Source organism: Vicugna pacos, chromosome 11 (assembly GCF_048564905.1).
Source record: "Vicugna pacos chromosome 11, VicPac4, whole genome shotgun sequence".
Taxonomy (NCBI): Eukaryota; Metazoa; Chordata; class Mammalia; order Artiodactyla; family Camelidae; genus Vicugna; species Vicugna pacos.
In genome coordinates, this window is record NC_132997.1 from 92,774,305 (window position 1) to 92,784,545 (window position 10,241).

The window sequence follows — 10,241 nt, forward strand, 5'->3', positions numbered from 1 at the left end:
AGTCGGATTCTGTCTGACAACACTGAGAACACAGCTACCTACCAGAAGCAAGGGCCTGCCTGAGAAAGTCCTCCGTCTGCGTTCCATCCATCACAGACCTCAATTAAATACGAGGGCAGACAGGGAAAAAAATCCCCAGAAAACCCACACTTTCCACTTGGTTTTCCTCCGATTGGAAAATGAAAGGCCAGTTATAATCTGCCGAAAATAAACTGTTCAAAGACTCTGCAGGCTCTGAGCGTGGAAGATCAAATGTTGCAATCGAAGGGAATGAGGATGTTTAATCTAACCGGAAAAGAAAGATCCACATTGCAGAACAATCAGAATTCACCGAGTCTTTGCTTCTGTGACAGGAAACCACCAAGTTTAACATGAGAAACGTTCATTCAGAAATCCAAAGTCCTGGGTTTTCATGGCTTGGGTCCTCAAAAAATAATGGCAGGGGCTGAAGCAGCAGGAATGGAGATTGAGGACGGAGATATGATGTGGACAGATGCGTACATGACATCCAGAGTCAAGTTCAAATAGGGTCCAGGGTCAGCGACCCCAAATGAAATCACACAACTGGTCAGCAGCCTTTGACTAAAACCAGTTCTGGGAAAGAGACAATCTCCCTGGAAATGTTTATAACATACACTGGCTCCATCCTTCTCTGCTCTCCGAGGAGGACTGAATCCATTTTGCTCAACATAGCATTTTTAGACAATGTGGGTTTTATGGTTTTTGTGAAACAGAGGAGGAATGAATTGCAAAACCAAATATAACTGGAAACGTCTTTGTAATTTTAAAATAAAATAAATGAAAACAGTTCAGACCAAGGATTGCCCTCCAAGAGTGGAAACCCAAACATAATCACTTGCTGCTGAAATATAGGGAAAGGAGCAAAAGTAAATTAAAAGAGATCAAGAGCCAAAACTTAAACCCAATAAACTCAGTGATAGAAATTAAATACAAATTATTAAAATCTTACTGACTCTAGTGGCTAGGAATAAAAAAAAAAAAAATCCATTGTCCTGGCAAGTTTTCGTGGGTCAGTATCAAATTTGGATTTTAAAAACTTCCCACTGCTTTGTGACCACAGGTATTTATGTTGTGATAAGCAATTATATCTCAGCAATCCTGTCTCTAGGAGCAAGAGAGCCAAATGAATGGCAAACACTTCGCAAATTCCCTGCCACGGCAAGTTTTGGCGCTGTCTGGACTGCAAGGGTAGGTATGAAGCCTCAGTACCTATATTTATTCAACCTGTTTAAACGTCCAGAGGGAAAATGGCTGAGTAAATACAGAAGAGCCACTTAATAGAATAATATGGAGCCCTTTGGAAGCCGGTTTTGAAAACTGTATTGCCATACAGAGACTCCTCACTATATAACATTAAGTAAAAAGCAAGATGAAAAATGACTATGTTCTATCAGCAATACCGCATTAAAATCCATAGAAAAGGAACCACATCGAAATGTTAATCAGAGCTGTCTTTGCATGCTAGATTAGGTGCGATTTTTTTCCTTCTCTATTTTTCAAATGAGGAATGCACTTGCAGTGAAGAATAATGAGAGGTAGATAAATAGATAGATAGATAAAAGCTTTTAGAAGCATCTGGAAAAAATATAGTCCTAAATTATTCTATTAGATGTCACCTTTCTAGTAAGGACTCCAGGTGAGAAGTTGCAACAGAATAAAAATGAGAACTCGCTTCTTATCCTGAACTCTCCTCCGTTTGGCTCCCTGGGGAGCAAGTTTGGAGGAAATTGCATCTGGTTTTAGGTAATTTGTGGCTGGGGTGCCTGTGCGGATCCCAAATAGCGATGCCAATTGAGGGATTGAGTCTGTAAGGCTACAATAAAGAGGATTCTTTTTACTTTAATTATCATGACCAGGGGACAAAAATATTTTCAGTTTTCAGCTAATAGTTCTTTTGACCCCTTTTAACAGAGGAAATTATAATGTAATGAAGAAGCTTGGACCACCTTTCAGATCCCACTTCAATGCATTTTGAGTTTAAGTTTCCATCCTACTGAAATTCTATGATTCTAAGGCAAATGCAAATAAATATACGAAAACAGAATATGCAGGCAATAGAAACCAACAAGAATTCATCTAAGCAGAAAAAAAGAAACATTGAAAAGGTATGGGGTGCACACAGAACTAAAGAAAAGGATGAAATACCACGTATCAGAGAGTGAAGAGTCAGAGAACCTTGAGGAATCCAGGTAGCAGGAAATAATGAAAACTCTTTAGGAGGCAACTGTCAAATAGAATCAATTATAACAGCTTCCATCCTTGTCGTCAATATGCAGATTCCTAGGAGAGAGGATTCTGATTGGCTGAGTTTGGTCATGTGCCCCTATCTTGGCCAAGAGAGGGCAGGGCATCCCAGTTAAAGTGCCGCCAGGACTGCACATCATGCAAAGAGCATGTCACCTAAGAGAGGGAATGGATGCCCGGGCAGGAAGACAACCAACAGCCCCTCTTTGTTCCAAGCCCAAGAACATGTGTTCCATGTGCAGTGTTTTATACAGATGTGGTGCAGAAACCAAACAAGAGCAAGAGTTACCATCAGGTCTACAGGGGTTTCTCTAGGTTGCGGCCATGTGCGTGACCACTGGTAGATGGTTCACCTCGCCTGAGAAAGACTTTGTACACACACCACACACAGAATCCATGGTTCAGAGCTTTAGAAAATCAAACAAGAAATTAATAACAAAGACAGTGACTTTGCAGCTCTGTTTATAAGCCCCGAGTTCAAAATTAAATGAGCCAAATAGCGAGGGGAGAAACTCCCCAGCTCTTTTGAGTTAAATGCCTTGAACAGCGAAATTAAGAACAGAGCGAGTCCCACCGCACCATGACGCTGTTTTATTGACTTGTTTTCTAACTCCACTTTGAACACAATGAAAGTTGTGTGTCTTTTAAATAAAAACAAATATTCCTCCCTCTCCCAATGCTACACAGAAACCTCCAGGGCAAAGTAAAATAAAACCTCATTATTGCAGATTCCACTCATTCCAGAATTATAATAATGCCGCTCAGCCTGCATTGAAGCCTGCCTTTGTACTCTCTTTGAGTAGTGGTTTCACTAAACAAATCAATAACACAAACAAGACAGATAGGAGTCATGTTTAAGCTACTCAAGAAAGGCTTCAGCCATGCAGCTTGCATGAATGACAGCTGCTCGGTACAGAGGTGTCTTAATGGTCATTACAACAGAACCTGCAGGGTTGTTAGCAGCTAGTTCACATTTCTAGAGGCTTCCTGCATTTCCTTTAAAACTCTCCTGTAATTCAAATTTTCCCCTCATTTCAATGTGTTTTCACTCTGTTACTCTAATCAAGTGATGGGTGAGAGTGTGTTTAAGTGCAAAAAAGGTCGGAGAACCAGTTTTTCAACCAGCCTTTAAGAAAAGTCATGGCTGCTCTTTCTATTTCAAAGTGAGGCAGCAGTAAAAAAAATAAATAAATTAAATAAACAAATTTAAAAAAGAAGTAAATGTGTACAAATGCCAGCAAACATATCGAAATCAGCACGTCTTGAATAGAATATAAAGTAATATAATCCTGTTGTAACTATTGTCAATTACTTATAATGTGCTTTAATCTGTAATTTCATCTGAGCATCCCAGAACATACGTGAGACACACACAGCAAAGACAGGAAGTGCTCACCAAACAGTGCACACGCTCCCTTGCACTTGCCAGCCTTCCATGCCGGAGGTCAGTGACTCGCTCACATGGACCATGAGCAGAGATGATGAGTGTCTAGGCAGTTAACAGGCAGTGTGCTTTCTCCATCTCCCCTTCTTGCCATTGTGGGGCCCCTGGAAGCCCGCTGGTGAGCTGGCAAGGAGAAAATGAAGAGGTCTTAATCCCTGAGTCACCAGATGGAAGAGAGACACTGAAGACTAGCATGAGATGCTCAAGAGTTAAATAGATCTTACTCAGGAACAGGCTGTACAACTAAGCCACAAAGGTTTGAAGTTGTACCGGTGACTTCAGCAGAGCTGAGCCTGTTCCGACCGACACCCTAGCTGTTACCGTTTCCATCTTACAGATGACAAGACCAACACTCACGGAGAATATAAGACACACTGAAGACCACATCAATAGCAAGCAGCAGGACCCAGAATATAACTCTAAGCTTCTGACTCCAGCCCTCTTTCCCCTAAGACCCAAATGTTAAGATGTTGCCTGAATACATAAATTAATGACTAGCTGGTATGCAATGACAATCTGTACAATTAATATGCCATTTCAGAGAAGACAGTTCTGGTCCTAATTTGTTTGTGTAATCCAGGGCCTCTTCATTTCTTCACCGGCAGGCACTGGAGAAGAGAGACACCACACACCAAGGAAGCCTAGAACATGCCGTGAGCCTCTGCTGCACTTTGCTCTTTTTTGTAACGGCTTCTTCATAAAATCAAAAGAGTATTGTTAGGGGTGAATGGTGAGAACAGCCTTGGGAACAAAAAAAAAAAGTCAATATAAGTCCAATTTTTCACTCTGCCAGATTCAAACAAACATCATTTTAATGACCTGGCGGCCCCCACAAATTCAGCAGCCACCCGTTAAATAAAAAGCCCATTCATTTGAGGGGAGAAGTGTCAACACAGGCATTTAACATAAGTCAGGTTTCAACTGCAGAGTGGCCGTGTGTACAGTGACAGGCGCATGTGTGCTGGGATAACCCCACCAGCATCACCCAGAGTAAATCCAAGGAACCTTTTCTCCCTCCCTGACCCGACTTAACATCCCATCCCAGGGGCAGATATTGATGTAAACATGACGAACGTAGCTGAGAGTTTTAAAGGTCTCCATAATCCATCAGTCTGCCAGGCAATGCCTCCATCAGTGTTCAGAGGTACTAAAAAGTACCTACTACCAACTCTTCTTGGTAAGAAATATAAGCGGGCACAGACTATCCAGAACAATCCCGCATATGCCTTGTAAAACTACAAAGCTTCTGCGAGAAAACTTAGGACTACGTCTTTACAACCTTGGAATAGGAAAAGATGATTTAGAGAGGACCCAGAAAGCCCTCAACATCAAAGGGAAAAACAATTATCGAACAAAGTCAAATTTTTACATTTCTGCTTATTGATAGCCGCCGTTAAGAAAATCAAAGGGCAAGCCACAAACTGGGAAAGAGCATTTGCAACCCATGTATCTGATAAAGGACTTGATTCCGGAAAATCTAAAGAATTCATAGAACTCAGTGATGAAAAGAAAAACAGCTCAATAAAAAGTGAACAAAAGATTTGAACAGACATTCATCAAAGAGAATTTTCAAATGGCCGATAAGCACATGGAAGAGTAAGAGTTGCTCAGTGTCATGAGTCATCAGGGAAACGTAAATTAAAACTACAATGAAATGGTGTTACAGACTCACCAGAATGGCTCAAATGAAAACGACTGAAAATACCAGTTATTGGCAAGGCCCTGGAGCTGTCAGATCTCCCATACAATGCTGGTGGGAGTGTAAAATGTTACAACCACTTTTGTTTCATAGTGAAATGTACAGCTATCCTATGACCCGGCAGCCTCCTAGGTATTTATCCAAGGGAAGTGAAAACACATGTCCACAAAAAGACTTGTTCACAGCGGCTTTATTCATCAGAGTGACATACTGGAAACCACTCAAGTGTCCATCAATAGTAGGATGGATAAACAATTCACAGGAGATTTATACAAAGGAATACTACACGGGAATAAAGAGGTACAAACTGCAGAGACATGAAACAATATGGGTGAATTTCCAGAACATTATGCTAAGTGAAAGGAACCGCCCACAAAATCGTACACATCCGGTGAGTCCACGTATATGGAGTTTGCAACGAGAGGAAATTAATACATGGTGAGAGAAGTCAAACCAGTGATCGCTTCTGGAGTTTCAGGGCGGAGTGCTGGGTGGGGTGAGGGTTGCTGATCGGGAAGGGGAACAAGAGTACTTCTGGGCTGAGGGAAGTCGTCCGTATCTTGCTAGTGGTGTGGGTCACATGCACGAGTGTACGCATTCATCAACACTAACAGATCTAAACACTTAAAATCTGCCTAGCCATGCCTCACACCTCACGCTTTCCACTTTCTGCCCTGGAGCTTCTCTGAGGCCCTAGGGTAAGATCTAGGACCCTCAGCTACCTCAGGAGGTGAAGATGAGTTAGAGCCCTGGGGGCCACCCTGGCCAGTGGCAGGTGGGCGCTGCTGTGCCAGCATGTCCTTCTGTATCACCTGTACAGACACGTCTGAGACGCATTTCCTGAGCTCCCAGAAGGCTCCTTGGGGTGCAGCACCAGTTGCCCACACAATGGTCAACTCAGTAACACATCCCCTACTGACCTGCCTCCTTCCCTCACTCGCTCCCTCCATCCTTCACTTCTGCCGCCTACGATCACTTTTTACACAAAACATCTGCATGCAAGTCTTCGTCTCAGGCTCTGCTTTCAGAGAGACTACGGCTGGACAAGGCTTGTGAATATATATGCACAGAAGTACGCATCTACGTACACAAATGCTTCCCTGGGTGCTGAAACCTTGTATAACACAGACCCCTGTTCAACTGGCGGCTTGCCTGGAATGCCGCCCTAGTATAAACCAGAAAGAGACCGATGGCCTCCTGCTAACAGAGAGGGCTCTTGCTAAGATACACACCTTGATAGGAAACAAGAATCATGACCCAGCGGCCACATCAGAACCGCTGCCTTTCTACGTAAATAACAAATCCATCCCCGGACGTGTTCAGCCCCAGAAGTGCCGGGTCACTGGGGTTAAACCATTGATTCTGCTGCCCCAAACTAATAACTGGAGGGTCCACGGGATAATATGGCTTCCGGGAGGCACCTATCTTGTCAAAGAAGAAGCCTTGTGATTTTCACTTTCAAATGGCTATTTTTTTCATGAGCGGCGCCTTACGGCGTAGTATCACACTAACGCTGACAGCACACCAGCATGTGGCAAGAACAGGCCGTTTCCGGTCGTGGTGCCTGCCGGTTCCATGGCTCAGCCGATCCTTAACCACTGCAAAAGTGGGTACTCTTTTTTTTTTTTTAATTTACTTATTTATTTATCTGATATCACCTGTTATACAAAAAGAGAGGGTACTCCTGAGGGGCAGAGAAGGGTTTAGGTCTTTCAGGGCTCACGTGTCCCTTATATATACAAACCACGTGGCTTCAGGGAAACATTTGCAAGCAAGCAATTTTACCCTTTGTATTTCTGTCTTTATCCTGAAAAGTAACTCACCTTTTCCCCTCCTCTTTTTTTTTTTTTCTTTCCTTTGCTTTCTTTTTTGGCTTAAAAGGACATAAGTTGGTGAAAGACACTGTAAATATGACAAAACCTCTTCAGTGCAGACAGTTCACTAAATCAAATGGCTTGTTACAACAGGCTTTCAGCTGGATTGCTTAATGTATGTTTTATAAAACTTCGCAAGGCATCTGCCAACGTTTAACCAGAGTGGCGGGTTGGTGTGTTGGTTTTCCTCCGCAGGGAAGATTCTAGAAAATGGTAATGGGATGTGAAGACAATTACTTAGAAGCATGCTGATGAAGACTGGAAAAATAAATGAGACGCTATTAAATCTGCTAGAACTGGGGCCAGGCTCTCACTGGATAGAGACAGACAGACTTGGTTTCCGTCAAGGCACGCTGAGATCAAGGCCATGGAGAATTCACCAGCTTTCATCATAATTGCAGCCACCCTTCTCAGGTCCACACAGTTCCCACCCTAGACACTGGCAGTGTTAGAAGCACAGAGAATCCGGCAGAGTGAGTGCAATTTTTATTTTGGAGTTTCAGGGTGTGTGGAGGAGCGGGGTGACGTGCACCCTGACTTTGTGTTTTCTCTAGTTTACAGAGGAGCGTGAAAGAGACTCTGGTTTCATGATCAGAAAGAGGATACAAATCTCTACTGGGAGGACCATCCCTGCACACGCCAACGGGGTTTGTGATGCCATGCATTTGCTCGTCCTGCCCCTCCCCACCAAAATGCCACCCTCACCTTGTCTCCAGGTCCACAGCTCCTCATCTTTCATAACACAGCTCCTTGGTCATCTTCTCTAGGAAAGTTCCCACTCGAGCTTTTCCGCTTGGAACCAGACTTGCCTCTTTCCTCTTGAATATTCCCCCTGTCCCCTGTACACCCTCCCATCTGATATCCCACAATCCTAGAAAGCAAATTCCCTGAGGTGGGGAGTGGGGAGAACTTGTCTGACGCATTACTGTCCCTTCACTGCTTAGCACAATATTGGGCACATGGTATATTTCATGACTGAAGAAATGAATATTCTAAGAGGCAATTTGATTTCTTTACTTGAGAAAGTGGGAAAATCCTAGAAGGACTGCTGCCTTGAAAAACATTTGGAAGCATTTCATCTATAGACTACAGAGTCTTGTGCACACAGCTCTGATAAAGCCACAGAGGACACACACTGCAAAATCACAAAGGCTTCCCTCACCCAGGGAGCTGAGGCCCAAGGAGTCAGTCCATGGGCTGCTCCTGATGGTCCTTCTCGCTTCCTGACTACAATGGATGCTGGATTTCCAGAAGAAAAATGCCACTGGGACAGATGAATGAGGAAGACAGGGGAAAACCATTTGGATAGCAGATAATGAAGGCCCTTAAAGGTTGGACTTGGCTAACTTACGAAAATGCTCCTCCCGGAAGAGGAAGAGAAAAGTGCACTTCGGTCCTAAGCACGACCTCGCTTGGAATCCTAAGGGCGATGTTTGAAACCGCACAGTTCCTAGTAATAACCCAGGGATCCGTGGACCCCTTCAGGGTATTTCCACTTCTTGTTAACCAGATGATGACTGCACAACAGGGCTTGCTCGAAGACCGAAAATTTACCTCGAGCAAAAATCAGAGGCAAAATAGGGAAGGAACTAGCACAGAGAAAAGAAATAACTTAGAAGTCCTTTTCCTCCCACGAGGGGAACAACTAGCTATTTTGCCACCGTCAAAACAGTGGTTTCTTGCAACTCATCAGAGAGAGAAACCTGAACATGCCAGACCTCTTCATCATCCCCATGGTCTGCCAAACTCCTAAAGACGATGGGAACCAATTTCAGAGCAGGCAAAGGGATTCAGGCTGTACACACCACGGGGGAGGGAAGGCTCAATCAGCTGGAAAAAGGTAGAGACATACAGTTGGGTGAGCAGAGTGCAGACAAGCGTGGATAATTTTCACTCCCAAGACAGCTGGACTGACCACTAAACTGTCGCCTCATATCCAGCTTGTAACTGAGAAACCACAATTATCCTTTTGAGCACATTTACGAGGAAGCATGGGGAGCCCAAGGCGTTATGGGTGAGACTATTTAGAGCAGGTGGATTGGGGCGATGAGCGACAATTGTCACATGCGGTTCCCCGCGGGGAAGGGGAAAAGAAGCCAGAAGACCAGCTGCTATAAAAGGGACAGAGCCGCAGAGAGGCAGGGACGCAAAGGAGATGAAAAAGGAGACAGTAACGGAGGGAGGCAGAGACAACCCCGACTTCTCCAGAAGTGCCAATGGCTTCCGAAGACTAAGTCTCGGAGGCTAGAGAGGTAAACTCTGAAGTAATGGGAAAACTATTTTTTTTCCTAGTTTCTTTCTTTTCTTTTCTTTTTTTTTCTCATGCACAGGAAGAGTTATCCCCAACTAAATCTGCCTCTCCTCTTCTTTTCCAATTTTTAAATCTCAGGTAGGGACACGTGCGATTTTATCTGCAGCTCAATCCCGTAGTGAACTGCAACCTCAGAATATGATATGTATTCCTGACACCTGCTGACATGTTTCGGATCATTAAGATAATGGATCATTTACATTCTGCAAATTCCTTTAAAACCTTTCCAGAGAAATCATTCATGAGTGCTGCCCCCAGTTTGGGAAGCAGAGACAACTCCTGTTTTCACTCATCCCCAGTAACTCCCGAGTCCCCACTGAGAAAGACAGTTTCACTAAATTCCCTGTTGCTTTCACCACTACATGATTTTACTACTCGTTCCCACTTTAAAATACTGGAAAACCAGAGGGGAGGATCTAGCTCAAGTGATAGAGCACATCCTGGTTTCAAGTCTTGGGTTCAATCCCCAGTACTTCCTCTAAAAATAAAATGAATAAATAAACCTAATTCCCCCTCCCCTCTCCCCCAAAAAGAAAACTGAATAGAAATAAAATTTTTAAATACTGGAAAATAAAAATCCCTACACGTTTCACCCTGATCTCATTTCCTCTGTGTGTGTTGGGGGCGGGTGTGTGTGTGGGGTTTACT